At 35.1% G+C, this 14,455-nt stretch overlaps 1 protein-coding gene across 7 annotated transcripts in view; it reads right to left on the bottom strand.

Annotated features, from left to right (window-relative positions):
• OSBPL1A (oxysterol binding protein like 1A) overlaps positions 1-14,255 on the bottom strand; it is a 190,580-nt gene extending 176,325 nt beyond the window's left edge. The window contains exons 1-2 of one of the 7 annotated variants that reach the window (XM_039844181.1): positions 14,100-14,255; positions 12,877-12,993 (exon numbers count right to left, since the gene is read on the bottom strand). The gene's annotated coding sequence lies outside the window, so the exon portion shown is untranslated. Of the gene's footprint in view, positions 1-11,636; positions 11,680-12,876; positions 12,994-13,904; positions 13,922-14,099 lie in introns of those variants that run through there. The other 6 variants (XM_039844190.1, XM_039844198.1, XM_039844172.1 and 3 more) reach the window with 6 other exon arrangements.
• Positions 14,256-14,455: the final 200 nt, after the last annotated feature.

Here is a 14,455-nt window from a genome sequence, read left to right as displayed (position 1 = left end):
GAATAAAGACATTTTTAGACATGGAAGGATGCAAACTTACCTCTCTCGGGAAACTAGTACTAGAGGATATGGTCTACCAAAATTCATAAACCAAGAAGGGAAGTTGTGGAATTCAGGATATTAAAGGAGATCCCCAAAGTGATAGGAGATCCCCAAAATTTAGCTGACTGGTCTAGCTCTTATCCATTATTGGTTTGTTTAGGTTTTGTGTAATCCCATTCCTGTGCCCCATGCTCTGCTGCCTGATCAGCTGAGGATACTCATTCCACTCCCTGAAGTGTTCAGCTTCCACTTATCCCTGGGAAGTAGAGGTTGGCCTCATCTCAGAAGCAACTTGCTCCCCACCTCTCCAAACTCCTGCCAGCTAGGGGCCCAAAAGCTGGTCCCCGTATAGGCCTACCAAATAAGCAAACTATAAGCCCTTGTTCCTAGCACACTCACTCAAAGCCATGCTGACTTGAAAGGGCTCATATAAACTGGGGAAGCAGGGAGTAGCCAAACCCAGACCTGACCAAGAGTCTTATTTTCAGTATATATTTCCTGGGAGCCTTCATCTAATAGTGAGTGGCCACAACACCCTTTCTTCACACAGTTTGTTGATCAGCATTTAAACTAATCACCTCCGCATTCATTTATGTGCATATTTATTAAAATAAAATATCTGACTAATCATTTTAAGTTTAACAATACTTATACTCATTGTGGCACTTTTATAAAACAAAAATTAAAGAATGCCATTAATAAAGGTTTGTTCATATAACTGAATACTATGAAACCATTAAAAAGGTTGTAAAAGAATTTCTAAAACTATGGAATTGCAATATATTGTTAGGTCTCATGGTTTCAATATACCATTATCTCTATATATGTTCTATGTAGTTACAGAGAAAGAGTGGAAAAATATATTAGGATAACAACAATGGTTACTCCTTGCAGTAAAATTATGGTTTTAAATGTCTTCTTTTGACAGTTGTATTTTCTAGATTTCTTACAACATAAAAGCATTAATTTATAAGAAGATAATATAAGTTATTTAAAGATAACAAATCTTCAAGTCAAATTAAAGACATTTTATCACCAGTGACTTTTTATATTTTTAATTAGACAAATACATTAAACAAAGAGTCTAGATTTGCTGGCATATTACACAAAATCATTTCACTTAATATCTTTTTTCATGCTTTTTAAGAATGAAAGAACATTTGAAGTATCTTTGAAACATACTAGAAATTTTTTAAATAATATTATCCTTGAGTTCTTACCACATTGGGTTTACAGAATACAAGGAGTTTTTTTAAGTTCAATTTCATCTATCGTCTATTTAAACAATCCATTGTAATATATTAGCCATGACAACTGTTCATAAATGCTGGATTTGGATTAAAATTTATTCAACAAATGTTTGAGTACCTATGACAGGTTCTGCTATAGGCACTAGAGATACAATGATGGACAACACAGTCCCTTCCCCTCAGAAACAGGGCAAATATGCAAATAATCATACCAACATATGCCAAGTACAGTAATATACATGGAACAGTGGCTGTACAGAGAAGGGAGTTATTAGCAATTCATCTACATTAGTTACGGAAGGAATCACGGAGAAAGTGAAATTTAAGCTCTGACTTGAAGAATGAGTGATTTACCAAGACCAGCAGGGTGAAAAAGATTTCTAACCTGGACATCTATTAGAAAACAATCTTGAATGTGATTCCATTTTGTAGAGTTTGAGGTTCCCAAGGAAAATGGAGAGAGAGATGTCCCATAAGCAATTAGCTAATACCAGCCTGAACATGAGAATACCATGGAAGGCTAGAATTCAAATGGTGGGAGTTATCAGCATATCAATGGTCTTTAAAGTCTCAGTGGTAAGTAAGACCCCTCCCTGGAAGATTAGTAACATATAAAGGGAAAGAGGCCAGTGACTAAGATGTGGCAAAAAGGACTAGGGTGGAGAGGAAGAAGAGAGTGGTAGTACTGAAACCAAGAGAAGAATGTTTCATGGGGGTATGAAGGCTGTGAAATGCCAAAGGAAAGGCAAGAACAAGACCTGCAAAAGCTAACTGGTCTGGCAAGTAGGAGGTCACTGATGAACTCAAGAATACTTTCAGTGGAAATGACAGAAAAAAAACAGATCTGAATAAATTGAGGAGTGAAAGTGAGATAACAGGGAGGAGCATACCAGACTCCTTTAGATAACCAAAAGAGAGGGAAAGCTTGAAATACAGGAGAAAGGAGGGACGAGGGAGAGACTGAACAAGATCCTAGAGGCGGATGAAAAGCCCAAGATGGCTGCCATTTTCCTAAGAAAAGAAACAGATTCTCAGGTACCTGAACAGAAGGCAGGATTCTTACTATAAGGCAGGATAAGGGGTGGGAGAAAGGTAACAGAGGTAAATAAAATACATTGTTTTATTTTAAAATTAAAAGGGGAACAAGGCCAGTTAAATTTCACTAATAGAAAAATAAAACAAAACTTGTTGCTCTATGCCTAAATTCCATACATATCCATTTTAACACCGGCGCCTATTCGATTACAGAATATTCTTAAAGCAATTTAGACATTCTTTCCTTTTCAAAGCAATTTAACACCTCATCTATCAAAACTAGTCTATCTGCAGACTGAGCCAACTCTAAAGGTTTGCCAACTGTTAAAACTTAGGACTTACTTAAATAAGCAATACCTTGAGGATAAATTCCAAAATGCAAACAGGCATTTTCAATACTTTTCCTTTATCAATTTCTATTACTTAAAAAAAGGAGTGGCAGAGATAGGAATGGATTGACACTTTCTCCTATCTCCCCTTAGAAACAAATTTATAAAATCATGTATATATTTAAAACTTACTTCCATAAACAAATCATCTTTTTAGAGTATAGTAAAAATACATTTTTATACCAAAATAATTTCCTAGTGGTTCTAACACCCAGTTAAAATAGCACAACTCCAAAAAATACCTGTAATTTGAAAACCAAGTGAACATCTTAAAATTATACTGTATATTATCTCTATGTTCCTTTCAGCTGTACCTAAAAGAATCTACTAAGAAAATGTTCCAGGAGCATTTGAGATCTTGCTCTCTGGCATATGTCATCAGTCCGGCTCAAATAAAATCTTAAAAGTTCTCAAAAAAAAAAAGTTCCAAACCAAGGCATAAAAACATTCATCACAATTTCTTTCTTCATCTGAGAACCATTATTACTAAAACCCCACTAATGTCTGTGCAGACCTCAATATTTAGAACATCCACTTAGTATCACTAGTATCTAAAACCTTATTCTTTAGGTGGGCATCTAAGCGTGAGCTGGGAAGGTATCCAATGTAACAGCCACAAGAAGCTGCCGTTTCTTATGCAAGTAAGGAAGTTCTAATTCAGCATCATGGATAGGTTCTGTGACTTTAAATGACAACATATAACAAAACCAATTTTACCATAGGATAATTAATAAAAACAAGTTCCTAGACATCTCATCATTATAATAAAGTCATTATAATTACCTACTGTAATACCTTCATTATAATTACCTACTGTAATTCCTTCCCTATCTCTATTATCATGCAAGGAGATTAATCAATACCTAAATGAAGGCCTGCTACATTCCAGGTATTGTCCTAAACTTTAATGACACACTAATGAATACAACCAGGCCACTAAGAGAACTTATAAATGTTGTCAGGAAGACAGGTGTACAAATAAATTACTATCCACATTTCTGAAGGGATCCAACTTGCCCTCTCACCCCTACTCTCAACTAGATGGTTTTTTTTTTTCTTTTTGCCACAACATGTCAGCCTGTGGTCGTTTCTTTGGCTCTTCCTATACTACTCTGTAAACTGGATTAGAAAAAGAGTCCCACATCTATTATTTTCCCCCACAATATCCCTAGTACCTAGCAAGGTGCCTAGAACACAGTAGGCAATTATATATTAATTAAATGGACAGAAAGACAGATGGATTAATGGATGGGACTTAGTTCTTGGTTCTTCGAGAACAAAGCAATCAAGTTTTCCCTGTAGAAGGGTCATGTAAAGGAACCTTTACATCTAAAGAAACATGTAAAGGAACATGTTTGTTATGAGTGGTAAAACTTTTATCTACTGACAAAAAAAATTAATGAAATTTTTTTCTTATATGCCACAAGAAATACCAAAAAAGAAATTTTAAAAATACACTCTAGGATTATTTAAGATTATTGCTACTTATTTGATGCACCCCTAATTTATAAACTATTTAATTTCTGTAATTAACAGTTAACTCTAGAAAAAATACAAAATGAAAGAATTCAAATTTACACTGAACAGATTTTTTAAAACATTCTTTAGAATCAGGAGAGCTTATTTCAGAAAATTGCTTTGTCTGATATTTAAGCCAAATGAAAAAGACAAGCAATCCCCTAATGTAGCTGATCAGAATAGATTTGAACCATATCCTATCAGCACACACAGTATTTTTCATAATCACTTTATGGATTTTTCCAACTGCTCTTTTAACACTCATTCAATTCCAAGCTCTGTTTTTAAGGTTAACTAATGAGATTTTAATGGGCAAAGGAATGTTTTCGAGGAATTAACTAGACTAAAAAATTGAGCTTCGTAAAGGGAGAAACAGACTAAAACACTATGTTAGGAGAGGACCCAAATACCTCACTGTTGGATATGGACAGATCATCCAAACAGTAAAATCAATAAGGAAATAACGTCTTTAAATGACACATTAGTCCAACTGGACATAACTGACACTTACAGACCCTTCCATCCCAAAATAGCTGCTTATATATTTTTCTCTAGTGCACATGCAACATTCTCAAGAAATAACCACATACTGCGACACAGAGATAGCCTCAACAAATATAAGAGGGTTGAAATCATACCAACCATATTCTCTGATCAACTATAAAAAGAAAGCAGGAAGAACCACAAATACATGTAGATTAAACAATATGCTACTGAAGAATAACTGGGTCAGAAAGAAATAAAAACAGATCAAGAGATACATAGACATGAACAATAATGATATACAACGTATCAAAATTTTGGGGACAAGGCAAAAATGGTCGTAAGAGGAAAATTATCATTACAAGCCTACCTTGAAAAACAAGAACAAGCCCAAATAAACAACCTAACGCTTCATCTTAAAAAACTAGAAAAGGAAGAACAAATGAAGCCTCAAGTCTTCATAAGAAAAGAAATCATCAAAATTAGAGCAGAAATAAATGAAATTGAAAACAAAAAAATAGAAAAAAATAAATGCAACAAAAAGCTGGTTCTTTGAAAAAGCTAATAAAATTGACAAACCTTTGGCTAGACTCACTAAAGAAAAAAGAGAAAGGACATAAACAAAATCAGGGATGAAAGAGGCCAAATTACAACTGACACCACAGAAATACAAAAGATCATACAAGAATACTATGAAAAAGTATATAACACCAAATTTAATAACCTAGAAGAAATGGACCAGTACTTAGAAAAATACAATCTTCCTAGACAGAACCAAAAAGAATTGGAAAATCTAAATAGACTGATCAGAAGTATGGAAATTGAAACAATCATCAAAAACCTACCAAAAAGTAAAGGTCCGGGACCAGATGACTTCACCAGTGAATTCTACCAAACATTCAAAGATTTAACACCTATTCTCCTCAAACTCTTCCAAAAAAAATCAAAGAGGAGGCAATACTTCCCAACACATTTTATGAGGCCAATATTATCCTGATACCCAAACCTGGTAAAAATAACACAAAAAAAGAAAACTGCAGACCAATATCTCTCATGATGCAAAACACAGATACGAAAAACCTAAATAAGATACCAGTGAATTAAATACAGCAACATATTAAAGATTATACACGACGATCAAGTGGGCTTCATCCCAGAGGCAAAGGGATGGTCAATATATGCAAATCGATTAATGTGATATACCACATAAACAAATTAAAAAATAAGTCATATAATCATATCAATAGATGCAGAAAAAGCCTTCGACAAGATACAGTATGCATTTATGATCAAAACACTTAAAATCGGTATAGAAGGAAAGTATCTTAACATAATAAAGGCCATCTATGACAAACTCTCAGCTAATATTATACTTAATGGTGAAAAACTAAAAACCTTCCCTCTAAAATCAGGAAAATGGCTATCCACTATCGCCACTGTTATTCAATATAACATTGGAGGTTCTAGCAAGTGCAATCAGACAAGAGAAAGATATAAAAGGCATCCATTTAGGAAATAAAGAAGTCAAACTGTCACTATTCGTGGATGACAAGATTCTCTATATAGAAACCCCTAAAGACTCCACAAGAACACTACTAGAAACAATAAGCAAATACGGTAAAGTTTCTGGATACAAAAATCAATGCTCAAAAATCCATAGCATTCCTATACTCTAATAACGAAGTGTCAAAAAAAGAAGTGGAAAAAATAATTCCTCTTGCAATTGCAACAAAAAGAATAAAGTACCTAGGAATAAATCTAATGAAACATGTGAAAGACTAAGAGGGTCTAAACTACAAGATTCTATTAAAAGAAATCGAAGAAGATACAAAGAAATAGAAAGATATTCCGTGTTCTTGGATTGGAAAAAATCAACATAGTTAAAATGACCATATTACCTAAAGCATTATACAGATTTAATGCAATCCTGACATCAAAAACCCATTGGCATTTTTTAAAGAAATAGAACAAAAAATCATCCGATTTGTATGGAAGCCCAAAAGACCCCAAATTGCCAAAGCCATCCTGAGGAAAAAGAATGAGGCTGGAAGCATTACTCTGCTTGACTTCAAATTATACTACAAAACGACAGTAATCAAAACGGCATGGTATTGGCAGAAAAAACAATATCATGTGGGACAGAATTGAGAGTCCAGAAGTAAACCCATATTTATATGGAAAAATAATTTTCAACAAAAAAGCCAAAAACATACAATGGAGAAAGGAAAGCCTCTTCAATAAATGGTGCTGAGAAAACTGGAAAGCCACCTGCAAAAGAATGAAACTAGACTTGTCAATCACCAAACACCAAAATTAACTCAAAATGGATTAAAGACCTCAATATAAGACCTGAAACAATAAAATGCATAGAAGAAATCATAGGAACTAAACTCAAGGACCTTGGACTTAAAGAGGATTATGAATTTGACCTCAAAAGCAAGGGAAGTAAAAGCTAAAATAAATGAATGGGACTATATCAAACTAAAAAGCTTCTGCACAGCAAAAGAAACAGTCAACAAGGTAAAGAGACAACCATCCGAATGGGAAAATATATTCGCAAACAACTCCACCAATAAGGGCCTAATATCCAAAATATACAAAGAACTCATACAACTCAATAACAACAACAAAAAACAAACAAACGATCTGATCAAAAAATGAACAGAGGACTTAAACTTCTCCCTAGAGGACATACAAATGGCCAACAAATATATAAAGAGATGTTCAACATCACTAGCTATTAGAGAAAGGCAAATCAAAACACAATGAGATACCATCTCAGACCTCTTAGAATAGCTATAATCCACAGGACAAGTAATAACAAATGTTGGAGGAGATGCAGGGAAAAAGGAACTCTGACACTGCTGGTGAGACTGCCAATTGGTACAGCCACTATGGAAAACAGTATGGAAGTTCCTGAAAAAACTAAGAATTAATCTACCATATGATCCAGCAATCCCTCTACTGTGTATTTACCTCAAAGACTTGAAAACCCATGTCCAAAAAGATATTTGCACACCAATGTTCATAGCAGCATTATTCACAGCAGCCAAGACATGGAAGCAACCAAAGTGTCCTACAATAGATGACTGGCTAAAGAAGCTGCGGTACATACATACAATAGAGTATTACTCAGCCATAAGAAGAGATGAAATACTGCCATTTGCGACAACGTGAATGGACCTCGAGATAATCACACTAAATGAAATAAGCCAGACAGAAAAAGTTGAAAATCACATGATATCACTTATATGTAGGATATAAACCTAAAGGCAACACAACAAGACAAAGAGACTCATGGACATGGACAATAGAGTAGTGGTTACTAGAGGATAAGGGGGAGGAAGAAGGTAAACGGGGTAAAAGGGGTCAAATATGTGGTGACAGAAAGAAATCTAACTATGAGAGGAGAACACACGATGTAAATACACATGCCTTACTGTTAGAGTGTACAGCTGAAACTTACTGGATTTCATTAACCAATGCCATCATAAAAAAATAAATTAATTTTAAAAAATCGAGCTTCAAAATCTAGGACACTAGAGACCATTTTGCCTTATATTTCCTCTCCTTCAAGGTCCACTAGGAAGCTAGGCTTCTAATTATATATTGTGGAGAGCAAATTTATATTGTTGTTTTATAAACACTGCAAATTAATTAAAGTGGTGTCCATACTTGATAGTCCATGCCACTAAATTCCCACTCAGTACAGTGGCTAAATGCTAACCCTGACAACTCTTCAGATTTTGGCAGAGACCCTAAAACTTGTAATTTAAAGGGCAATCCTGACTTGTTAAATATGGTCGGAGGTCTACTATTATTTGAATTGCTACCTTACTATTCAAGTCTAATTTCTACAGAATCAAAGGAGAAAATTCCTAGAGAAAACAGATAATAAAGTTCAACATTCAGAGCTAATTCGCTCAAGTACTATTAAACTCAAAATATAATCAATGTGTCCTTTGAGTTCTTAACCCATTTCCCGTTTAGCAGAGCATTAATTTAATTTTACATAAACACACTCTTTGAGGATGAAGAAAATCGATTGGTTTCCAAGGTGAAAATATAAAAACTGTCCTTGGAGTTATCTCTAAGCAGAACTTCTCTCTAATCCTAATGTAACAAATGTACACATAAATCGGATTCATCAAATGAATCTCTGGCTAACAACTGTTCAAGAACAATGTTAACATCACACTTAGGAATGCTATGTTTTCTAGGATTTGACATTTTCAGCCATCGAGAATTACCATATCTTATAAAAGGAAATACCACTACTAAAAATAGAACGCTATAAATAGAATGATGTCATTTACTTCCAAAGACTGGATATACTAGAGCAATGCAAAAATAATAATAAAAGCGAGATATTTCATGGCAAAATTTGGGGGTAAGATTAGGACTGTAATCTGCAAGTTATTTCGTGGTAAATGCTGCAGCCACAAGCACCGCTGGCAAGTATTCTAGGGGCAAAGGAGAAATAGGTTAAAGGTATTTGAAAAGTTAAAATTCAAAGAATCCAGGGCAACTTTATTCAATCATACATATAACACTTAACTGGACTTCATAAAACATCAGCAAAGTATAGCCATTGATCAAATATTAAACAATTTTCATATGATAAACAATTCTATTCCTAGGTATATGCCCAAAAGAACTGAAAGCAGGAACTCAAAGAAATATTTGCACACCCATGTTCATAGCAGCATTCTTCACAATAGCTTAGAGGTGGAAGCAATCTAAGTGTCCAGTTATGGATAAACAGAAAAACAAAATGTGGTATATGTATATATACATACACACATATACCCATATACACACAATGAAATATTGTTCAGCCTTAAAATGGAATGAAATTACAATGTATGCTACAACATAAACTGCAAATACATTATGCTAAGTGAAATAAGCCACAAATAAAAGGACAAATATACTATTCCACTATTCTATGAGGTACATAGAGTAGACAAATTCATACAACAGAAAGTAGGGGGTGGTTACTAGAAGAAGCTGAGGAAGAGAATAGGGAGTTAAAAGTTTAATGAGAAGAGTTTCCATTTGGGAAGATGAAAACGTTCTAGAGATGGATAGCAATGATGGTTACACAAAAATGTGAATGTCCTTAATGCCACTGACTAGTGCACTTAAAAATAGATTAAAAGGTAATTTTATGTCATGTGTATTTTACTGCAATTTAAAAAAAAAAGGCCAGAAGCATCTGAACTGTGGTTCTCAATTGCCAAATAGTATTTATACTATTGCAAAAGCCAAAAGGAGTCTAATTATTCAAAAATTGATACAACTCTATGTTGATTATTTTTTAAATTCTCAGACACAGATTTTATGATTGGTATTACATCATAAAATTAAATGTGATTATGAAAAATTAAATGTGATTATGAACAAATATATACATTTTACAAACTAAATCTTAAAAACAGAAAAAAGAAATTGAGAACCATTAGCCTAAATCATTTTTCTGATAATTCAGCATTTCAACTAACATCCAGGGATCAATAAAATCTCAAATTTGATAACTCAGAAACAAAAAAAAACAAACAAAAAATAGTGTGCTTAGCACTGCATTCCAAACTAAGCTAGCCACTCGACAGTATAGTTTTCTGGTGATATTATACTCTTTTAACATGAGGAAAATATTAAAAATTAAAGTAATTGTGTAAACATGGCAATACCAAGAAAATAAATTTTGCTCTTAATCTTGTTATTTTCTAGCAACCAGTAAGTTTTCTGATATGATCATATATACGCATGTGTATATATAAAACTATGACATTTGTGATAATAAATGCATTTTTGTTTTAGAAATTGGTAGACAGATCCATATTTAATCTAATACTGATTATAGAGATGAAGAAACTGAAAAATACAAACGTTACTTGCTGAGTGTTATATGACAGTAAAGCCACGACCAGAATCTAGAACTTTTAATTGGGGGTGGGGAGGATGAAAATAATAATGATGCTATATATTTCATAAAACAAATCGGCCTCTAAATTTAAATGGCACTGATCCTAGTTATTATTCATGTGTGAGCACTGAGAAAATTGACTCTGAATTATGGCTTAATCTAATTTTAAGAAACTTTACGAACTGAAATTAGATATCCAAAATATGGCAATTTAAAGGAAACAACATATTATAAAGTTTATTTTGGTAAGCATTCACTCTTAAAAATATGAAATTAAAGTAAAAATCAATTTTTAATTCAGTGAAACTTTTTCTCTAACTTCCTCGATGAGACTTGGTGCTCGGATAAAGGGCATCCTCTCTTTTGAAGGAGAAATGATAGAGAACTTCCTATCATCGTAACAATTCATACCACAGTTTGTAAACCACTGAAATCAATATAAAATGTTTATACCTAATTATTATGTACTTTATATTTGACATATTTACATTACCTTCTCTTATTCATATTCATTACATACTCACGCTGACTTGGATACCATACAAACATAATAAAAGAACAATCCTACTCACAGGATATTTATTTTACCTTTATTCAGTTGAAAATTTTAATGATTATCAAAATTGGTGAAAATTAAATAAGCTTCATGTCCTTCCTTTATGAAATTGTTTGAACTAGCCTTATGCTTCTATACATTTTATCTACTTCAAAAACCAAAAACCCTTAGATGCTCCCTTGATTTGAATTTCAACTTGATTCTGAAAGTTACTAACTACTACTTCAAAACTGGTTGGATCCATAAAAGCAAAGGGCAGAGAAGTCCACAAATTAGATAAATCCAATTTTAGATAATAAAAATACTAACAAGAAGGTTAATTGTTACCTTTTAATGACAAAAAATCCTTATATTTTAGACAAAATGTATTTAAATGATTCCCATTTTTATTTTGCATTTGAAAATAATCTTCCAAAATAATGTATAATACTGACCAGTTATGCACCATATATCCAGAAGTTTCTCTTTAAACGAAAACTTAAATAAAAAAGTAAAAACATGTGGTTACTTGCCATTGTCACATGATAGGAAAATGTACAGTTAAGGACTGCTTTCACTATGTGGTAATTTCCTATTTTCTGGCTGATGAATCAAAGAACTCAGATAAAGTAAGTTCCTAGTACAATCTCTTACTAAAAATATTGTTATACTTGCCCACCTTAATTAGTCAGGTATGAAGAACATCCTATAATTATATGGCATTAAATAATCAATATATGCTGTACAGAGTACATGAATGTCTTTTTCGACACCTCATTAATAAATTCTGGTAAGACAGACATTAGATGGTGCCTCCTACACTGCTAACACCTGCCCTCTTTCTAGAACTGGAAAGAATTTACTAGTCATCAATGAAGTTCATACCATCAGGCTTGACTTGAAAAAACTGACAAGGTACTGAATCATTTCAAATTTCTAACATGCACTCGCTTACTCTTTCTCCTCCATTTGTTATTAGTTAAGCTGATTTCTAATGACTACTTTTCTCAGTGAACACATATAATGCATAAAAACTCAGCTTCTGGTAATGTGAAGAGTTAAGAAACTGCTGCAAAGACTTCCAATTAAAAATCTGACTAAATATATAGATGTATCTCTAAGTAAAATAAAAACAAGATTTAATAGACACTGCACCATGTTATTACTCAAAAAAATTGGTTTTATTTTGTATTTTAATTTTTTAAAGTTGGTGAGAAGAGTAAAATAATCACTTCTACTTCCATTACCCTTTTTTAATTGTATTAAATTTCTTGAGGTGACACTGGTTAATAAAATGTTTCAGGTGCACAGTCCTATAAATACATCATCTGTATATTGCATCGTATGCTCATCATGAAAGTCAAGTCTCCTTCCATTACCATATATTTGACCCCCTTTTCCCTTTCTACCTGTCCCCCACCCCCTTTCCCTCTGGTAACCACCATACTGTTGTCTGTGTATTCTTCTATCTACCTAATTGTTGCTTCTAACTATCATTTCCCTTTGTTTTAGGGAAAAGAGTAGGGAGCAACGTTTTTACAGAAAGAATATCTAGCTGCTCTGAATTACAGGTGTAAATACTGCTGCAATAATAACCGCAAGACAGCTGCCTCAAGAGACTAGGGTTAGCCACCCACTACAAATTTCTGCTGGTGAACAATGAGACATTTAGCAAGTGTCATCTGATAAACAGACCTTTGCAAAACCCTGTACGGAGATTCAACAACTGCTTCAGATAAATCTACTCACCTTGCAGCAATTAACTCCTATTTTGAATATCAGTTGCTCAATGCTGCCAGAGAGCTGCTCCGCCTGGGAGAAAGAAAAAGGTGATAGCTAACTTTTAAAAAGGAATGTTACTGATAGTTTTCTCATTTTCCCCCATATTGTAGAGTCCCTAGTTTAGAACTAGAAGATGTGTTTTGTAACTATTTTGTAACCATTCTGTTATTAATAGAGATCTTTAAATTTTCATCTAAGTATTTCAGAAATTATACCTACCACACCGACAGAAAAATAAAAATCCATCATATCAGGGTTAGAACATTGCTAGCCCTCAAAACAAATCAACAAAGTATTTTCCAAAAGCTGGCTTAAAGAACTGATGGTATTCCGAACTCTATATACAGAATGCATCAACTGCAACGGTAAGACTTAAGTTTTCGGGGGGAAAACTCATCACTAACTTTAATGCTAATTTAATATTACCAACTAGCCACAAAAGTTTAACAGCCAAATTTTGCAACCCTGAAAAGCAGCCTTGATTAAGTTAACTTACTATCACAATGTCAACAGTTAAATTTCACAATATAGTCTGCATAAAGCGATGATTTTAACAACTAAAAGCAAATATTAACAAAATCAAGACAACTCTTTTCATTGCTTCCTGCCATTGGAGCCACCGGATAAATGAATCCTCGTTTCTACTGTGCAGTTGCAATCTTTCATAGTTTCTAAATCCCTTTGAGTCTTTCATCCTTGTTGAATTAACCACGCTGTCCACTATGAGAATGGTCACATGAACAGCTCGTGACTTCCCTTGTGAATCAATCCTCCCCGTTAGTAGGAAACAAAGTTACGATGCACACATCATAGTACCGAGAAAGTACGCAGCTGACGACTAGGTAGGGAATGCATGTGGCACCAACCAGCACGAAGTCGTGGCATCACGAATGGAAGTGCAACAAATGCCAACATCTCGCTACTTTTAACAACTTCCTTACAGTTCTGAAGCAGCCAGCGGCGGCCAGTAAACCGATCTCGGACTTGGAGGCCAGCATCGCCACACCACGACTCTGACCACGCTCGGAGACGCGTGGGAGAGGAGATGTATCCTCCCCACCAGGCGCGGGCAGACCTCCCCCGAGCACTACGCAGGGTAGAACCCGCTCGCACCGGACCGAGCCTGGGAAACTGACCTATGCAGCCGCCCGGGCACCCGGAGCTGCAGGGATGGGGGCCGCGACCGCAGGCTAACCGTCTGCTCGCCCCACGTCGATGAAGCAGCCCCGCGGAAGGACGGTCTCAAGGCTCCCAGCACCAAGAACGGGGCGGAGCGCAAGGGAGCGGAGCACGACTCCGCGGAGTCGTGGCACCGCCCCTTTGTGCCGCTGGCCGCGCGAGCACGCGCGCCTGTGTTATTTGTGCCAGGCCTGTGCAGCACGTGACCCACGCTCGGGCCTCACGGCGCACGCTCGCCCCCTCCGCCCGCCCCCGACACCGCACGTCCCGCCCCTGGCCCACTCCAGTCCCGCCTGGACCACCGACGCGGGTT

This window comes from Pteropus medius, unplaced genomic scaffold (genome assembly GCF_902729225.1).
Source record: "Pteropus medius unplaced genomic scaffold, Ma_sr-lr_union100, whole genome shotgun sequence".
Lineage (NCBI taxonomy): Eukaryota > Metazoa > Chordata > Mammalia > Chiroptera > Pteropodidae > Pteropus > Pteropus medius.
This window is presented reverse-complemented; position numbering and strand designations above follow the sequence as displayed.